The following is a 19271-nucleotide window of genomic DNA, read 5'->3' as shown; positions in this document are numbered from 1 at the left end:
GCTGTGGAATGGGAGAGGGGAGGAAGTCTATTGTCATGCAGAGGGACATGGAAAGACTTGTCTGAAGCTTATCCCCTGCACTGGAGTCAGGTCCGGAAGGGAAGGCACAGAGGGGAGCAGGAAGCGGCCTCTCTGTGGTGGGGGCTGGCTCCGGGGCAGGCGTGGGGGGTGATGGCTGGAAGTGGGTTGGCGCGTGAGTTGGCACCAGCCAGCGGTAGAGGCCAAGACTCAGAGGTCATGGCTCTCTCTCTCTGTCTCTGTCTCTCTCTCTCTCCCTCAGGGAGGTTGAGGAGAGTAAGGTGGCTCCCCCTACCCTCCTCGCCAACCTCTCCAAGGGCCCTTCTTTCTCTGGCCACTCCGGGAGCCCTGCGGGCTTGGCTTCAACCCCCCACCCACCGCACAGGCCAAGGGCGCTCTGCGCGACCGCCAGGGCCTAGGGCTGACCTCGGGGGTCCTCAGTGAATGCCCCGCCCTCCCTCCAGGCTCTGACCCAGCTGCAGCTGTTCCTTTGCCGCCCTTCTGGACTGGGCTTCAGCTGTCTCCCTCCCCTCCCCAACTCCCACTCAGCTTGCAGGCCGCTTCCCTGCCTTGAAAGCATTGCTCTGGCCCTGAGGGCCACAGACCTACTGGGCTTCAAGCTCAAGGCTCTGCCTGGGCCTGCTGCTTCGGCCAGGGGCTCATTTCTTCCTGGAAAGACAAAGCCATGGCCTCACCCCACGCCTGCACTTTGCCACGGCAGGCAGCCCAGGTGTAGGAAAGGCTCTGTGGAGTCAGAAGTGCCGAGACAGGCAGATGGCACCAGAGGGTTTGGGGGCCAGGGCGTAACTGGGCTAGCCCCTCCTCCCGGAAGTCGGGGAGGCCCGGCCTTCCTAGTGCCCAGGCCACGGCTCCGGGGAGAAATCCGCCATGGAGGGCACGCGGGAGGCCCTCTGCCTGAGGTGGCAGGTGTCACGCCAGGGCCACTGCAAGCCTGGCTCGGCTTGCCTGCTTCTCCAAAGGAGGCTGGCCGACCAGCTGAACCTGGCACCTGGGCCAGCCCCTTCCAAGGGGACGAGTTCCAGAGGATAGAGCCCTGGGGGCGGCTGCCAAGTCTCCTGGGGCGTGTGCTGGGCCCCCCGTCAGAGGAGGAAGCAGCCTGGGTAAACGGGTGTGCCACGCAAGATATCTGGAGGCCTCCCCCAGCCGGGTCCCTGTCCTGCCCAGGCCCCCCGAGGGGAGGACGATGGTCGGGCAGTGGCGAGCGTGGTGGGGCTGGCGCCGAGCCTGCCCTTGGATGCCCCGGGGAAGGGCGCCGGGGGATGGGCAGCCCCTGGCCAGGTCTGAGGGAGCGACCCAGCTCAGGGCTGTCGGGGGCAGAGAGAGAACCCCCCTCGCCCTTTCCCTTCAGGTTCTTAGGGCTGGCCAAATCCTTCCCAAGACAGCTTGTCTGGAGAAAATCAGACCCAGCTGAAGAACATGTGTCCATGGGGGAAACCCGGGAAACTGAGTCTCCCCACACAATAGCAGAGATTCTCATCTTGCATCCTCTCCTGAGCTAATGACCAAGGTGGATGTCCCGGGTGGGCCTGTGGAATGGGAGAGGGGAGGAAGTCTATTGTCATGCAGAGGGACATGGAAAGACTTGTCTGAAGCTTATCCCCTGCACTGGAGTCAGGTCGGGAAGGGAAGGCACAGAGGGGAGCAGGAAGCGGCCTCTCTGTGGTGGGGCTGTCTACGGGGCAGGCGTGGGGGGTGATGGCTGGAAGTGGGATGGCGCGTGAGTTGGCACCAGCCAGCGGTAGAGGCAGAGACTCAGAGGTCATGGATCTCTCTCTCTGTCTCTGTCTCTCTCTCTCTCCCTCAGGGAGCTGAGGAGAGTAAGCGTGGCTCCCCCTACCCACCTCGCCTACCTCTCCAAGGGCCCTTCTTTCTCTGGCCGCTCCGGGAGCCCTGCGGGCTTGGCTTCAACCCTCCACCCACAGCACAGGCCAAGGGCGCCTGCGCGACCGCCGGGGCCTAGGGCTGACCTCGGGGGTCCTCAGTGAATGCCCCGCCCTCCCTCCAGGCTCTGACCCAGCTGCAGCTGTTCCTTTGCCGCCCTTCTGGACTGGGCTTCAGCTGTCTCCCTCCCCTCCCCCACTCCCACTCAGCCCTGCAGGCCGCTTCCCTGCCTTGAAAGCATTGCTGTGGCCCTGAGGGCCACAGACCTACTGGGCTTCAAGCTCAAGGCTCTGCCTGGGCCTGCTGCTTCGGCCAGGGGCTCATTTCTTCCTGGAAAGACAAAGCCATGGCCTCACCCCACGCCTGCACTTTGCCACGGCAGGCAGCCCAGGTGTAGGAAAGGCTCTGTGGAGTCAGAAGTGCCGAGACAGGCAGATGGCACCAGAGGGTTTGGGGGCCAGGGCGTAACTGGGCTAGCCCCTCCTCCCGGAAGTCGGGGGAGGCCCGGCCTTCCTAGTGCCCAGGCCACGGCTCCGGGGAGAAATCCGCCATGGAGGGCACGCGGGAGGCCCTCTGCCTGAGGTGGCAGGTGTCACGCCAGGGCCACTGCAAGCCTGGCTCGGCTTGCCTGCTTTCTCCAAAGGAGGCTGGCCGACCAGCCGAACCTGGCACCTGGGCCAGCCCCTTCCAAGGGGACGAGTTCCAGAGGATAGAGCCCTGGGGGCGGCTGCCAAGTCTCCTGGGGCGTGTGCTGGGCCCCCGTCAGAGGAGGAAGCAGCCTGGTAAACGGTGTGCCAGGCCTGAGATCTGGAGGCCTCCCACAGCCGGGTCCCTGTCCTGCCGCCCAGGCCCCCCAGAGGAGCGATGGTCGGGCAGTGGCGAGCGTGGTGGGGCTGGCGCCGAGCCTGCCCTCGGATGCCCCGGGGAAGGGCGCCGGGGGGATGGGCTGCCCCTGGCCAGGTCTGAGGTCGACCCAGCTCGGGGCTGTCGGGGGCAGAGAGAGAACCCCCCTCCGCCTTTCCCTTCAGGTTCTTAGGGCTGGCCAAATCCTTCCCAAGACAGCTTGTCTGGAGAAAATCAGACCCAGCTGAAGAACATGTGTCCCATGGGGGAAACCCGGGAAACTGAGTCTCCCCACACAATAGCAGAGATTCTCATCTTGCATCCTCTCCTGAGCTATTGACCAAGGTGGATGTCCCGGGTGGGCCTGTGGAATGGGAGAGGGGAGGAAGTCTATTGTCATGCAGAGGGACATGGAAAGACTTGTCTGAAGCTTATCCCCCGCACTGGAGTCAGGTAGGGAAGGGAAGGCACAGAGGGGAGCAGGAAGCGGCCTCTCTGTGGTGGGGCTGGCTCCTGGGCAGGCGTGGGGGTGATGGCTGGAAGTGGGATGGCGCGTGAGTTGGCACCAGCCAGCGGTAGAGGCAGAGACTCAGAGGTCATGGATCTCTCTCTCTGTCTCTGTCTCTCTCTCTCTCCCTCAGGGAGCTGAGGAGAGTAAGGTGGCTCCCCCTACCCACCTCGCCTACCTCTCCAAGGGCCCTTCTTTCTCTGGCCGCTCCGGGAGCCCTGCGGGCTTGGCTTCAACCCCCCCACCCACCGCACAGGCCAAGGGCGCCTGCGCGACCGCCAGGGCATAGGGATGACCTCGGGGGTCCTCAGTGAATGCCCCGCCCTCCCTCCAGGCTCTGACCCAGCTGCAGCTGTTCCTTTGCCGCCCTTCTGGACTGGGCTTCAGCTGTCTCCCTCCCCTCCCCCACTCCCACTCAGCCTGCAGGCCGCTTCCCTGCCTTGAAAGCATTGCTCTGGCCCTGAGGGCCACTGACCTACTGGGCTTCAAGCTCAAGGCTCTGCCTGGGCCTGCTGCTTCGGCCAGGGGCTCATTTCTTCCTGGAAAGACAAAGCCATGCCTCACCCCACGCCTGCACTTTGCCACGGCAGGCAGCCCAGGTGTAGGAAAGGCTCTGTGGAGTCAGAAGTGCCGAGACAGGCAGATGGCAGCAGAGGGTTTGGGGGCCTGGGCGTAACTGGGCTAGCCCCTCCTCCCGGAAGTCGGGGAGGCCCGGCCTTCCTAGTGCCCAGGCCACGGCTCCGGGGAGAAATCCGCCATGGAGGGCACGCGGGAGGCCCTCTGCCTGAGGTGGCAGGTGTCACGCCAGGGCCACTGCAAGCCTGGCTCGGCTTGCCTGCTTTCTCCAAAGGAGGCTGCCGACCAGCCGAACCTGGCACCTGGGCCAGCCCCCTTCCAAGGGGACGAGTTCCAGAGGATAGAGCCCTGGGGGCGGCTGCCAAGTCTCCTGGGGCGTGTGCTGGGCCCCCGTCAGAGGAGGAAGCAGCCTGGTAAACGGTGTGCCAGGCCTGAGATCTGGAGGCCTCCCACAGCCGGGTCCCTGTCCTGCCCAGGCCCCCCGAGGGAGGACGATGGTCGGGCAGTGGCGAGCGTGGTGGGGCTGGCGCCGAGCCTGCCCTTGGATGCCCCGGGGAAGGGCGCCGGGGGATGGGCTGCCCCTGGCCAGGTCTGAGGGAGCGACTCAGCTCGGGGCTGTCGGGGGCAGAGAGAGAACCCCCCTCCGCCCTTTCCCTTCAGGTTCTTAGGGCTGGCCAAATCCTTCCCAAGACAGCTTGTCTGGAGAAAATCAGACCCAGCTGAAGAACATGTGTCCATGGGGGAAACCCGGGAAACTGAGTCTCCCCACACAATAGCAGAGATTCTCATCTTGCATCCTCTCCTGAGCTAATGACCAAGGTGGATGTCCCGGGTGGGCCTGTGGAATGGGAGAGGGGAGGAAGTCTATTGTCATGCAGAGGGACATGGAAAGACTTGTCTGAAGCTTATCCCCTGCACTGGAGTCAGGTCGGGAAGGGAAGGCACAGAGGGGAGCAGGAAGCGGCCTCTCTGTGGTGGGGCTGGCTCCTGGGCAGGCGTGGGGGTGATGGCTGGAAGTGGGATGGCGCGTGAGTTGGCACCAGCCAGCGGTAGAGGCAGAGACTCAGAGGTCATGGATCTCTCTCTCTGTCTCTGTCTCTCTCTCTCTCCCTCAGGGAGCTGAGGAGAGTAAGGTGGCTCCCCCTACCCACCTGGCCTACCTCTCCAAGGGCCCTTCTTTCTCTGGCCGCTCCGGGAGCCCTGCGGGCTTGGCTTCATCCCTCCACCCACAGCACAGGCCAAGGGCGCCTGCGCGACCGCCAGGGCCTAGGGCTGACCTCGGGGGTCCTCAGTGAATGCCCCGCCCTCCCTCCAGGCTCTGACCCAGCTGCAGCTGTTCCTTTGCCGCCCTTCTGGACTGGGCTTCAGCTGTCTCCCTCCCCTCCCCCACTCCCACTCAGCTTGCAGGCCGCTTCCCTGCCTTGAAAGCATTGCTCTGGCCCTGAGGGCCACAGACCTACTGGGCTTCAAGCTCAAGGCTCTGCCTGGGCCTGCTGCTTCGGCCAGGGGCTCATTTCTTCCTGGAAAGACAAAGCCATGGCCTCACCCCACGCCTGCACTTTGCCACGGCAGGCAGCCCAGGTGTAGGAAAGGCTCTGTGGAGTCAGAAGTGCCGAGACAGGCAGATGGCACCAGAGGGTTTGGGGGCCAGGGCGTAACTGGGCTAGCCCCTCCTCCCGGAAGTCGGGGAGGCCCGGCCTTCCTAGTGCCCAGGCCACGGCTCCGGGGAGAAATCCGCCATGGAGGGCACGCGGGAGGCCCTCTGCCTGAGGTGGCAGGTGTCACGCCAGGGCCACTGCAAGCCTGGCTCGGCTTGCCTGCTTTCTCCAAAGGAGGCTGGCCGACCAGCCGAACCTGGCACCTGGGCCAGCCCCTTCCAAGGGGACGAGTTCCAGAGGATAGAGCCCTGGGGGCGGCTGCCAAGTCTCCTGGGGCGTGTGCTGGGCCCCCGTCAGAGGAGGAAGCAGCCTGGTAAACGGTGTGCCAGGCCTGAGATCTGGAGGCCTCCCACAGCCGGGTCCCTGTCCTGCCCAGGCCCCCCGAGGGAGGACGATGGTCGGGCAGTGGCGAGCGTGGTGGGGCTGGCGCCGAGCCTGCCCTTGGATGCCCCGGGGAAGGGCGCCGGGGGATGGGCTGCCCCTGGCCAGGTCTGAGGGAGCGACCCAGCTCCGGGCTGTCGGGGGCAGAGAGAGAACCCCCCTCCGCCCTTTCCCTTCAGGTTCTTAGGGCTGGCCAAATCCTTCCCAAGACAGCTTGTCTGGAGAAAATCAGACCCAGCTGAAGAACATGTGTCCATGGGGGAAACCCGGGAAACTGAGTCTCCCCACACAATAGCAGAGATTCTCATCTTGCATCCTCTCCTGAGCTAATGACCAAGGTGGATGTCCCGGGTGGGCCTGTGGAATGGGAGAGGGGAGGAAGTCTATTGTCATGCAGAGGGACATGGAAAGACTTGTCTGAAGCTTATCCCCTGCACTGGAGTCAGGTCGGGAAGGGAAGGCACAGAGGGGAGCAGGAAGTGGCCTCTCTGTGGTGGGGCTGGCTCTGGGGCAGGCGTGGGGGTGATGGCTGGAAGTGGGATGGCGCGTGAGTTGGCACCAGCCAGCGGTAGAGGCAGAGACTCAGAGGTCATGGATCTCTCTCTCTGTCTCTGTCTCTCTCTCTCTCCCTCAGGGAGCTGAGGAGAGTAAGGTGGCTCCCCCTACCCACCTCGCCTACCTCTCCATGGGCCCTTCTTTCTCTGGCCGCTCCGGGAGCCCTGCGGACTTGGCTTCAACCCTCCACCCACAGCACAGGCAAAGGGCGCCTGCGCGACCGCCGGGGCCTAGGGCTGACCTCGGGGGTCCTCAGTGAATGCCCCGCCCTCCCTCCAGGCTCTGACCCAGCTGCAGCTGTTCCTTTGCCGCCCTTCTGGACTGGGCTTCAGCTGTCTCCCTCCCCTCCCCCACTCCCACTCAGCCTGCAGGCCGCTTCCCTGCCTTGAAAGCATTGCTGTGGCCCTGAGGGCCACAGACCTACTGGGCTTCAAGCTCAAGGCTCTGCCTGGGCCTGCTGCTTCGGCCAGGGGCTCATTTCTTCCTGGAAAGACAAAGCCATGGCCTCACCCCACGCCTGCACTTTGCCACGGCAGGCAGCCCAGGTGTAGGAAAGGCTCTGTGGAGTCAGAAGTGCCGAGACAGGCAGATGGCACCAGAGGGTTTGGGGGCCAGGGCGTAACTGGGCTAGCCCCTCCTCCCGGAAGTCGGGGAGGCCCGGCCTTCCTAGTGCCCAGGCCACGGCTCCGGGGAGAAATCCGCCATGGAGGGCACGCGGGAGGCCCTCTGCCTGAGGTGGCAGGTGTCACGCCAGGGCCACTGCAAGCCTGGCTCGGCTTGCCTGCTTTCTCCAAAGGAGGCTGGCCGACCAGCCGAACCTGGCACCTGGGCCAGCCCCTTCCAAGGGGACGAGTTCCAGAGGATAGAGCCCTGGGGGCGGCTGCCAAGTCTCCTGGGGCGTGTGCTGGGCCCCCGTCAGAGGAGGAAGCAGCCTGGTAAACGGTGTGCCAGGCCTGAGATCTGGAGGCCTCCCACAGCCGGGTCCCTGTCCTGCCCAGGCCCCCCAAGGGAGGACGATGGTCGGGCAGTGGCGAGCGTGGTGGGGCTGGCGCCGAGCCTGCCCTCGGATGCCCCGGGGAAGGGCGCCGGGGGATGGGCTGCCCCTGGCCAGGTCTGAGGTAGCGACCCAGCTCGGGGCTGTCGGGGGCAGAGAGAGAACCCCCCTCCGCCCTTTCCCTTCAGGTTCTTAGGGCTGGCCAAATCCTTCCCAAGACAGCTTGTCTGGAGAAAATCAGACCCAGCTGAAGAACATGTGTCCATGGGGGAAACCCGGGAAACTGAGTCTCCCCACACAATAGCAGAGATTCTCATCTTGCATCCTCTCCTGAGCTATTGACCAAGGTGGATGTCCCGGGTGGGCCTGTGGAATGGGAGAGGGGAGGAAGTCTATTGTCATGCAGAGGGACATGGAAAGACTTGTCTGAAGCTTATCCCCCGCACTGGAGTCAGGTAGGGAAGGGAAGGCACAGAGGGGAGCAGGAAGCGGCCTCTCTGTGGTGGGGCTGGCTCCTGGGCAGGCGTGGGGGTGATGGCTGGAAGTGGGATGGCGCGTGAGTTGGCACCAGCCAGCGGTAGAGGCAGAGACTCAGAGGTCATGGATCTCTCTCTCTGTCTCTGTCTCTCTCTCTCTCCCTCAGGGAGCTGAGGAGAGTAAGGTGGCTCCCCCTACCCACCTCGCCTACCTCTCCAAGGGCCCTTCTTTCTCTGGCCGCTCCGGGAGCCCTGCGGGCTTGGCTTCAACCCCCCACCCACCGCACAGGCCAAGGGCGCCTGCGCGACCGCCAGGGCATAGGGATGACCTCGGGGGTCCTCAGTGAATGCCCCGCCCTCCCTCCAGGCTCTGACCCAGCTGCAGCTGTTCCTTTGCCGCCCTTCTGGACTGGGCTTCAGCTGTCTCCCTCCCCTCCCCCACTCCCACTCAGCCTGCAGGCCGCTTCCCTGCCTTGAAAGCATTGCTCTGGCCCTGAGGGCCACTGACCTACTGGGCTTCAAGCTCAAGGCTCTGCCTGGGCCTGCTGCTTCGGCCAGGGGCTCATTTCTTCCTGGAAAGACAAAGCCATGGCCTCACCCCACGCCTGCACTTTGCCACGGCAGGCAGCCCAGGTGTAGGAAAGGCTCTGTGGAGTCAGAAGTGCCGAGACAGGCAGATGGCAGCAGAGGGTTTGGGGGCCTGGGCGTAACTGGGCTAGCCCCTCCTCCCGGAAGTCGGGGAGGCCCGGCCTTCCTAGTGCCCAGGCCACGGCTCCGGGGAGAAATCCGCCATGGAGGGCACGCGGGAGGCCCTCTGCCTGAGGTGGCAGGTGTCACGCCAGGGCCACTGCAAGCCTGGCTCGGCTTGCCTGCTTTCTCCAAAGGAGGCTGGCCGACCAGCCGAACCTGGCACCTGGGCCAGCCCCTTCCAAGGGGACGAGTTCCAGAGGATAGAGCCCTGGGGGCGGCTGCCAAGTCTCCTGGGGCGTGTGCTGGGCCCCCGTCAGAGGAGGAAGCAGCCTGGTAAACGGTGTGCCAGGCCTGAGATCTGGAGGCCTCCCACAGCCGGGTCCCTGTCCTGCCCAGGCCCCCCGAGGGAGGACGATGGTCGGGCAGTGGCGAGCGTGGTGGGGCTGGCGCCGAGCCTGCCCTTGGATGCCCCGGGGAAGGGCGCCGGGGGATGGGCTGCCCCTGGCCAGGTCTGAGGGAGCGACTCAGCTCGGGGCTGTCGGGGGCAGAGAGAGAACCCCCCTCCGCCCTTTCCCTTCAGGTTCTTAGGGCTGGCCAAATCCTTCCCAAGACAGCTTGTCTGGAGAAAATCAGACCCAGCTGAAGAACATGTGTCCATGGGGGAAACCCGGGAAACTGAGTCTCCCCACACAATAGCAGAGATTCTCATCTTGCATCCTCTCCTGAGCTAATGACCAAGGTGGATGTCCCGGGTGGGCCTGTGGAATGGGAGAGGGGAGGAAGTCTATTGTCATGCAGAGGGACATGGAAAGACTTGTCTGAAGCTTATCCCCTGCACTGGAGTCAGGTCGGGAAGGGAAGGCACAGAGGGGAGCAGGAAGCGGCCTCTCTGTGGTGGGGCTGGCTCCTGGGCAGGCGTGGGGGTGATGGCTGGAAGTGGGATGGCGCGTGAGTTGGCACCAGCCAGCGGTAGAGGCAGAGACTCAGAGGTCATGGATCTCTCTCTCTGTCTCTGTCTCTCTCTCTCTCCCTCAGGGAGCTGAGGAGAGTAAGGTGGCTCCCCCTACCCACCTGGCCTACCTCTCCAAGGGCCCTTCTTTCTCTGGCCGCTCCGGGAGCCCTGCGGGCTTGGCTTCATCCCTCCACCCACAGCACAGGCCAAGGGCGCCTGCGCGACCGCCAGGGCCTAGGGCTGACCTCGGGGGTCCTCAGTGAATGCCCCGCCCTCCCTCCAGGCTCTGACCCAGCTGCAGCTGTTCCTTTGCCGCCCTTCTGGACTGGGCTTCAGCTGTCTCCCTCCCCTCCCCCACTCCCACTCAGCTTGCAGGCCGCTTCCCTGCCTTGAAAGCATTGCTCTGGCCCTGAGGGCCACAGACCTACTGGGCTTCAAGCTCAAGGCTCTGCCTGGGCCTGCTGCTTCGGCCAGGGGCTCATTTCTTCCTGGAAAGACAAAGCCATGGCCTCACCCCACGCCTGCACTTTGCCACGGCAGGCAGCCCAGGTGTAGGAAAGGCTCTGTGGAGTCAGAAGTGCCGAGACAGGCAGATGGCACCAGAGGGTTTGGGGGCCAGGGCGTAACTGGGCTAGCCCCTCCTCCCGGAAGTCGGGGAGGCCCGGCCTTCCTAGTGCCCAGGCCACGGCTCCGGGGAGAAATCCGCCATGGAGGGCACGCGGGAGGCCCTCTGCCTGAGGTGGCAGGTGTCACGCCAGGGCCACTGCAAGCCTGGCTCGGCTTGCCTGCTTTCTCCAAAGGAGGCTGGCCGACCAGCCGAACCTGGCACCTGGGCCAGCCCCTTCCAAGGGGACGAGTTCCAGAGGATAGAGCCCTGGGGGCGGCTGCCAAGTCTCCTGGGGCGTGTGCTGGGCCCCCGTCAGAGGAGGAAGCAGCCTGGTAAACGGTGTGCCAGGCCTGAGATCTGGAGGCCTCCCACAGCCGGGTCCCTGTCCTGCCCAGGCCCCCCGAGGGAGGACGATGGTCGGGCAGTGGCGAGCGTGGTGGGGCTGGCGCCGAGCCTGCCCTTGGATGCCCCGGGGAAGGGCGCCGGGGGATGGGCTGCCCCTGGCCAGGTCTGAGGGAGCGACCCAGCTCCGGGCTGTCGGGGGCAGAGAGAGAACCCCCCTCCGCCCTTTCCCTTCAGGTTCTTAGGGCTGGCCAAATCCTTCCCAAGACAGCTTGTCTGGAGAAAATCAGACCCAGCTGAAGAACATGTGTCCATGGGGGAAACCCGGGAAACTGAGTCTCCCCACACAATAGCAGAGATTCTCATCTTGCATCCTCTCCTGAGCTAATGACCAAGGTGGATGTCCCGGGTGGGCCTGTGGAATGGGAGAGGGGAGGAAGTCTATTGTCATGCAGAGGGACATGGAAAGACTTGTCTGAAGCTTATCCCCTGCACTGGAGTCAGGTCGGGAAGGGAAGGCACAGAGGGGAGCAGGAAGTGGCCTCTCTGTGGTGGGGCTGGCTCTGGGGCAGGCGTGGGGGTGATGGCTGGAAGTGGGATGGCGCGTGAGTTGGCACCAGCCAGCGGTAGAGGCAGAGACTCAGAGGTCATGGATCTCTCTCTCTGTCTCTGTCTCTCTCTCTCTCCCTCAGGGAGCTGAGGAGAGTAAGGTGGCTCCCCCTACCCACCTCGCCTACCTCTCCATGGGCCCTTCTTTCTCTGGCCGCTCCGGGAGCCCTGCGGACTTGGCTTCAACCCTCCACCCACAGCACAGGCAAAGGGCGCCTGCGCGACCGCCGGGGCCTAGGGCTGACCTCGGGGGTCCTCAGTGAATGCCCCGCCCTCCCTCCAGGCTCTGACCCAGCTGCAGCTGTTCCTTTGCCGCCCTTCTGGACTGGGCTTCAGCTGTCTCCCTCCCCTCCCCCACTCCCACTCAGCCTGCAGGCCGCTTCCCTGCCTTGAAAGCATTGCTGTGGCCCTGAGGGCCACAGACCTACTGGGCTTCAAGCTCAAGGCTCTGCCTGGGCCTGCTGCTTCGGCCAGGGGCTCATTTCTTCCTGGAAAGACAAAGCCATGGCCTCACCCCACGCCTGCACTTTGCCACGGCAGGCAGCCCAGGTGTAGGAAAGGCTCTGTGGAGTCAGAAGTGCCGAGACAGGCAGATGGCACCAGAGGGTTTGGGGGCCAGGGCGTAACTGGGCTAGCCCGTCCTCCCGGAAGTCGGGGAGGCCCGGCCTTCCTAGTGCCCAGGCCACGGCTCCGGGGAGAAATCCGCCATGGAGGGCACGCGGGAGGCCCTCTGCCTGAGGTGGCAGGTGTCACGCCAGGGCCACTGCAAGCCTGGCTCGGCTTGCCTGCTTTCTCCAAAGGAGGCTGGCCGACCAGCCGAACCTGGCACCTGGGCCAGCCCATTCCAAGGGGACGAGTTCCAGAGGATAGAGCCCTGGGGGCGGCTGCCAAGTCTCCTGGGGCGTGTGCTGGGCCCCCGTCAGAGGAGGAAGCAGCCTGGTAAACGGTGTGCCAGGCCTGAGATCTGGAGGCCTCCCACAGCCGGGTCCCTGTCCTGCCCAGGCCCCCCGAGGGAGGACGATGGTCGGGCAGTGGCGAGCGTGGTGGGGCTGGCGCCGAGCCTGCCCTTGGATGCCCCGGGGAAGGGCGCCGGGGGATGGGCTGCCCCTGGCCAGGTCTGAGGGAGCGACCCAGCTCGGGGCTGTCGGGGGCAGAGAGAGAACCCCCCTCCGCCCTTTCCCTTCAGGTTCTTAGGGCTGGCCAAATCCTTCCCAAGACAGCTTGTCTGGAGAAAATCAGACCCAGCTGAAGAACATGTGTCCATGGGGGAAACCCGGGAAACTGAGTCTCCCCACACAATAGCAGAGATTCTCATCTTGCATCCTCTCCTGAGCTAATGACCAAGGTGGATGTCCCGGGTGGGCCTGTGGAATGGGAGAGGGGAGGAAGTCTATTGTCATGCAGAGGGACATGGAAAGACTTGTCTGAAGCTTATCCTCTGCACTGGAGTCAGGTCGGGAAGGGAAGGCACAGAGGGGAGCAGGAAGCGGCCTCTCTGTGGTGGGGCTGGCTCCTGGGCAGGCGTGGGGGTGATGGCTGGAAGTGGGATGGCGCGTGAGTTGGCACCAGCCAGCGGTAGAGGCAGAGACTCAGAGGTCATGGATCTCTCTCTCTGTCTCTCTCTCTCTCTCTCTCCCTCAGGGAGCTGAGGAGAGTAAGGTGGCTCCCCCTACCCACCTCGCCTACCTCTCCAAGGGCCCTTCTTTCTCTGGCCGCTCCGGGAGCCCTGCGGGCTTGGCTTCAACCCCCCACCCACCGCACAGGCCAAGGGCGCCTGCGCGACCGCCGGGGCCTAGGGCTGACCTCGGGGGTCCTCAGTGAATGCCCCGCCCTCCCTCCAGGCTCTGACCCAGCTGCAGCTGTTCCTTTGCCGCCCTTCTGGACTGGGCTTCAGCTGTCTCCCTCCCCTCCCCCACTCCCACTCAGTTTGCAGGCCGCTTCCCTGCCTTGAAAGCATTGCTCTGGCCCTGAGGGCCACAGACCTACTGGGCATCAAGCTCAAGGCTCTGCCTGGGCCTGCTGCTTCGGCCAGGGGCTCATTTCTTCCTGGAAAGACAAAGCCATGGCCTCACCCCACGCCTGCACTTTGCCACGGCAGGCAGCCCAGGTGTAGGAAAGGCTCTGTGGAGTCAGAAGTGCCGAGACAGGCAGATGGCACCAGAGGGTTTGGGGGCCAGGGCGTAACTGGGCTAGCCCCTCCTCCCGGAAGTCGGGGAGGCCCGGCCTTCCTAGTGCCCAGGCCACGGCTCCGGGGAGAAATCCGCCATGGAGGGCACGCGGGAGGCCCTCTGCCTGAGGTGGCAGGTGTCACGCCAGGGCCACTGCAAGCCTGGCTCGGCTTGCCTGCTTTCTCCAAAGGAGGCTGGCCGACCAGCCGAACCTGGCACCTGGGCCAGCCCCTTCCAAGGGGACGAGTTCCAGAGGATAGAGCCCTGGGGGCGGCTGACAAGTCTCCTGGGGCGTGTGCTGGGCCCCCGTCAGAGGAGGAAGCAGCCTGGTAAACGGTGTGCCAGGCCTGAGATCTGGAGGCCTCCCACAGCCGGGTCCCTGTCCTGCCCAGGCCCCCCGAGGGAGGACGATGGTCGGGCAGTGGCGAGCATGGTGGGGCTGGCGCCGAGCCTGCCCTTGGATGCCCCGGGGAAGGGCGCCGGGGGATGGGCTGCCCCTGGCCAGGTCTGAGGGAGCGACCCAGCTCGGGGCTGTCGGGGGCAGAGAGAGAACCCCCCTCCGCCCTTTCCCTTCAGGTTCTTAGGGCTGGCCAAATCCTTCCCAAGACAGCTTGTCTGGAGAAAATCAGACCCAGCTGAAGAACATGTGTCCATGGGGGAAACCCGGGAAACTGAGTCTCCCCACACAATAGCAGAGATTCTCATCTTGCATCCTCTCCTGAGCTAATGACCAAGGTGGATGTCCCGGGTGGGCCTGTGGAATGGGAGAGGGGAGGAAGTCTATTGTCATGCAGAGGGACATGGAAAGACTTGTCTGAAGCTTATCCCCTGCACTGGAGTCAGGTCGGGAAGGGAAGGCACAGAGGGGAGCAGGAAGCAGCCTCTCTGTGGTGGGGCTGGCTCCAGGGCAGGTGTGGGGGTGATGGCTGGAAGTGGGATGGCGCGTGAGTTGGCACCAGCCAGCGGTAGAGGCAGAGACTCAGAGGTCATTTATCTCTCTCTCTGTCTCTGTCTCTCTCTCTCTCCCTCAGGGAGCTGAGGAGAGTAAGGTGGCTCCCCCTACCCACCTCGCCTACCTCTCCAAGGGCCCTTCTTTCTCTGGCCGCTCCGGGAGCCCTGCGGGCTTGGCTTCAACCCCCCACCCACCGCACAGGCCAAGGGCGCCTGCGCGACCGCCGGGGCCTAGGGCTGACCTCGGGGGTCCTCAGTGAATGCCCCGCCCTCCCTCCAGGCTCTGACCCAGCTGCAGCTGTTCCTTTGCCGCCCTTCTGGACTGGGCTTCAGCTGTCTCCCTCCCCTCCCCCACTCCCACTCAGTTTGCAGGCCGCTTGCCTGCCTTGAAAGCATTGCTCTGGCCCTGAGGGCCACAGACCTACTGGGCTTCAAGCTCAAGTCTCTGCCTGGGCCTGCTCTTCGGCCAGGGGCTCATTTCTTCCTGGAAAGACAAAGCCATGGCCTCACCCCACGCCTGCACTTTGCCACGGCAGGCAGCCCAGGTGTAGGAAAGGCTCTGTGGAGTCAGAAGTGCCGAGACAGGCAGATGGCACCAGAGGGTTTGGGGGCCAGGGCGTAACTGGGCTAGCCCCTCCTCCCGGAAGTCGGGGAGGCCCGGCCTTCCTAGTGCCCAGGCCACGGCTCCGGGGAGAAATCCGCCATGGAGGGCACGCGGGAGGCCCTCTGCCTGAGGTGGCAGGTGTCACGCCAGGGCCACTGCAAGCCTGGCTCGGCTTGCCTGCTTTCTCCAAAGGAGGCTGGCCGACCAGCCGAACCTGGCACCTGGGCCAGCCCCTTCCAAGGGGACGAGTTCCAGAGGATAGAGCCCTGGGGGCGGCTGCCAAGTCTCCTGGGGCGTGTGCTGGGCCCCCGTCAGAGGAGGAAGCAGCCTGGTAAACGGTGTGCCAGGCCTGAGATCTGGAGGCCTCCCACAGCCGGGTCCCTGTCCTGCCCAGGCCCCCCGAGGGAGGACGATGGTCGGGCAGTGGCGAGCGTGGTGGGGCTGGCGCCGAGCCTGCCCTTGGATGCCCCGGGGAAGGGCGCCGGGGGATGGGCTGCCCCTGGCCAGGTCTGAGGGAGCGACCCAGCTCGGGGCTGTCGGGGGCAGAGAGAGAACCCCCCTCCGCCCTTTCCCTTCAGGTTCTTAGGGCTGGCCAAATCCTTCCCAAGACAGCTTGTCTGGAGAAAATCAGACCCAGCTGAAGAACATGTGTCCATGGGGGAAACCCGGGAAACTGAGTCTCCCCACACAATAGCAGAGATTCTCATCTTGCATCCTCTCCTGAGCTAATGACCAAGGTGGATGTCCCGGGTGGGCCTGTGGAATGGGAGAGGGGAGGAAGTCTATTGTCATGCAGAGGGACATGGAAAGACTTGTCTGAAGCTTATCCCCTGCACTGGAGTCAGGTCGGGAAGGGAAGGCACAGAGGGGAGCAGGAAGCGGCCTCTCTGTGGTGGGGCTGTCTCCTGGGCAGGCGTGGGGGTGATGGCTGGAAGTGGGATGGCGCGTGAGTTGGCACCAGCCAGCGGTAGAGGCAGAGACTCAGAGGTCATGGATCTCTCTCTCTGTCTCTCTCTCTCTCTCTCTCCCTCAGGGAGCTGAGGAGAGTAAGGTGGCTCCCCCTACCCACCTCGCCTACCTCTCCAAGGGCCCTTCTTTCTCTGGCCACTCCGGGAGCCCTGCGGGCTTGGCTTCAACCCCCCACCCACAGCACAGGCAAAGGGCGCCTGCGCGACCGCCGGGGCCTAGGGCTGACCTCGGGGGTCCTCAGTGAATGCCCCGCCCTCCCTCCAGGCTCTGACCCAGCTGCAGCTGTTCCTTTGCCGCCCTTCTGGACTGGGCTTCAGCTGTCTCCCTCCCCTCCCCCACTCCCACTCAGCCTGCAGGCCGCTTCCCTGCCTTGAAAGCATTGCTGTGGCCCTGAGGGCCACAGACCTACTGGGCTTCAAGCTCAAGGCTCTGCCTGGGCCTGCTGCTTCGGCCAGGGGCTCATTTCTTCCTGGAAAGACAAAGCCATGGCCTCACCCCACGCCTGCACTTTGCCACGGCAGGCAGCCCAGGTGTAGGAAAGGCTCTGTGGAGTCAGAAGTGCCGAGACAGGCAGATGGCACCAGAGGGTTTGGGGGCCAGGGCGTAACTGGGCTAGCCCCTCCTCCCGGAAGTCGGGGAGGCCCGGCCTTCCTAGTGCCCAGGCCACGGCTCCGGGGAGAAATCCGCCATGGAGGGCACGCGGGAGGCCCTCTGCCTGAGGTGGCAGGTGTCACGCCAGGGCCACTGCAAGCCTGGCTCGGCTTGCCTGCTTTCTCCAAAGGAGGCTGGCCGACCAGCCGAACCTGGCACCTGGGCCAGCCCCTTCCAAGGGGACGAGTTCCAGAGGATAGAGCCCTGGGGGCGGCTGCCAAGTCTCCTGGGGCGTGTGCTGGGCCCCCGTCAGAGGAGGAAGCAGCCTGGTAAACGGTGTGCCAGGCCTGAGATCTGGAGGCCTCCCACAGCCGGGTCCCTGTCCTGCCCAGGCCCCCCGAGGGAGGACGATGGTCGGGCAGTGGCGAGCGTGGTGGGGCTGGCGCCGAGCCTGCCCTTGGATGCCCCGGGGAAGGGCGCCGGGGGATGGGCTGCCCCTGGCCAGGTCTGAGGGAGCGACCCAGCTCGGGGCTGTCGGGGGCAGAGAGAGAACCCCCCTCCGCCCTTTCCCTTCAGGTTCTTAGGGCTGGCCAAATCCTTCCCAAGACAGCTTGTCTGGAGAAAATCAGACCCAGCTGAAGAACATGTGTCCATGGGGGAAACCCGGGAAACTGAGTCTCCCCACACAATAGCAGAGATTCTCATCTTGCATCCTCTCCTGAGCTAATGACCAAGGTGGATGTCCCGGGTGGGCCTGTGGAATGGGAGAGGGGAGGAAGTCTATTGTCATGCAGAGGGACATGGAAAGACTTGTCTGAAGCTTATCCCCTGCACTGGAGTCAGGTCGGGAAGGGAAGGCACAGAGGGGAGCAGGAAGCAGCCTCTCTGTGGTGGGGCTGGCTCCAGGGCAGGCGTGGGGGTGATGGCTGGAAGTGGGATGGCGCGTGAGTTGGCACCAGCCAGCGGTAGAGGCAGAGACTCAGAGGTCATGGATCTCTCTCTCTGTCTCTGTCTCTCTCTCTCTCCCTCAGGGAGCTGAGGAGAGTAAGGTGGCTCCCCCTACCCACCTCGCCTACCTCTCCAAGGGCCCTTCTTTCTCTGGCCGCTCCGGGAGCCCTGCGGGCTTGGCTTCAACCCCCCACCCACCGCACAGGCCAAGGGCGCCTGCGCGACCGCCGGGGCCTAGGGCTGACCTCGGGGGTCCTCAGTGAATGCCCCGCCCTCCCTCCAGGCTCTGACCCAGCTGCAGCTGTTCCTTTGCCGCCCTTCTGGACTGGGCTTCAGCTGTCTCCCTCCCCTCCCCCACTCCCACTCAGTTTGCAGGCCGCTTGCCTGCCTTGAAAGCATTGCTCTGGCCCTGAGGGCCACAGACCTACTGGGCTTCAAGCTCAAGGCTCTGCCTGGGCCTGCTGCTTCGGCCAGGGGCTCATTTCTTCCTGGAAAGACAAAGCCATGGCCTCACCCCACGCCTGCACTTTGCCACGGCAGGCAGCCCAGGTGTAGGAAAGGCTCTGTGGAGTCAGAAGTGCCGAGACAGGCAGATGGCACCAGAGGGTTTGGGGGCCAGGGCGTAACTGGGCTAGCCCCTCCTCCCGGAAGTCGGGGAGGCCCGGCCTTCCTAGTGCCCAGGCCACGGCTCCGGGGAGAAATCCGCCATGGAGGGCACGCGGGAGGCCCTCTGCCTGAGGTGGCAGGTGTCACGCCAGGGCCACTGCAAGCCTGGCTCGGCTTGCCTGCTTTCTCCAAAGGAGGCTGGCCGACCAGCCGAACCTGGCACCTGGGCCAGCCCCTTCCAAGGGGACGAGTTCCAGAGGATAGAGCCCTGGGGGCGGCTGCCAAGTCTCCTGGGGCGTGTGCTGGGCCCCCGTCAGAGGAGGAAGCAGCCTGGTAAACGGTGTGCCAGGCCTGAGATCTGGAGGCCTCCCACAGCCGGGTCCCTGTCCTGCCCAGGCCCCCCGAGGGAGGACGATGGTCGGGCAGTGGCGAGCGTGGTGGGGCTGGCGCCGAGCCTGCCCTTGGATGCCCCGGGGAAGGGCGCCGGGGGATGGGCTGCCCCTGGCCAGGTCTGAGGGAGCGACCCAGCTCGGGGCTGTCGGGGGCAGAGAGAGAACCCCCCTCCGCCCTTTCCCTTCAGGTTCTTAGGGCTGGCCAAATCCTTCCCAAGACAGCTTGTCTGGAGAAAATCAGACCCAGCTGAAGAACATGTGTCCATGGGGGAAACCCGGGAAACTGAGTCTCCCCACACAATAGCAGAGATTCTCATCTTGCATCCTCTCCTGAGCTAATGACCAAGGTGGATGTCCCGGGTGGGCCTGTGGAATGGGAGAGGGGAGGAAGTCTATTGTCATGCAGAGGGACATGGAAAGACTTGTCTGAAGCTTATCCCCTGCACTGGAGTCAGGTCGGGAAGGGAAGGCACAGAGGGGAGCAGGAAGCGGCCTCTCTGTGGTGGGGCTGGCTCCGGGGCAGGCGTGGGGGTGATGGCTGGAAGTGGGATGGCGCGTGAGTTGGCACCAGCCAGCGGTAGAGGCAGAGACTCAGAGGTCATGGATCTCTCTCTCTGTCTCTCTCTCTCTCTCTCTCCCTCAGGGAGCTGAGGAGAGTAAGGTGGCTCCCCCTACCCACCTCGCCTACCTCTCCAAGGGCCCTTCTTTCTCTGGCCGCTCCGGGAGCCCTGCGGGCTTGGCTTCAACCCCCCACCCACCGCACAGGCCAAGGGCGCCTGCGCGACCGCCGGGGCCTAGGGCTGACCTCGGGGGTCCTCAGTGAATGCCCCGCCCTCCCTCCAGGCTCTGACCCAGCTGCAGCTGTTCCTTTGCCGCCCTTCTGGACTGGGCTTCAGCTGTCTCCCTCCCCTCCCCCACTCCCACTCAGCTT

This window comes from Diceros bicornis, chromosome 21 (genome assembly GCF_020826845.1).
Source record: "Diceros bicornis minor isolate mBicDic1 chromosome 21, mDicBic1.mat.cur, whole genome shotgun sequence".
NCBI lineage: Eukaryota > Metazoa > Chordata > Mammalia > Perissodactyla > Rhinocerotidae > Diceros > Diceros bicornis.
The sequence above is the reverse complement of the archived record's forward strand: the minus strand, read 5'-3'. Positions refer to the sequence as shown.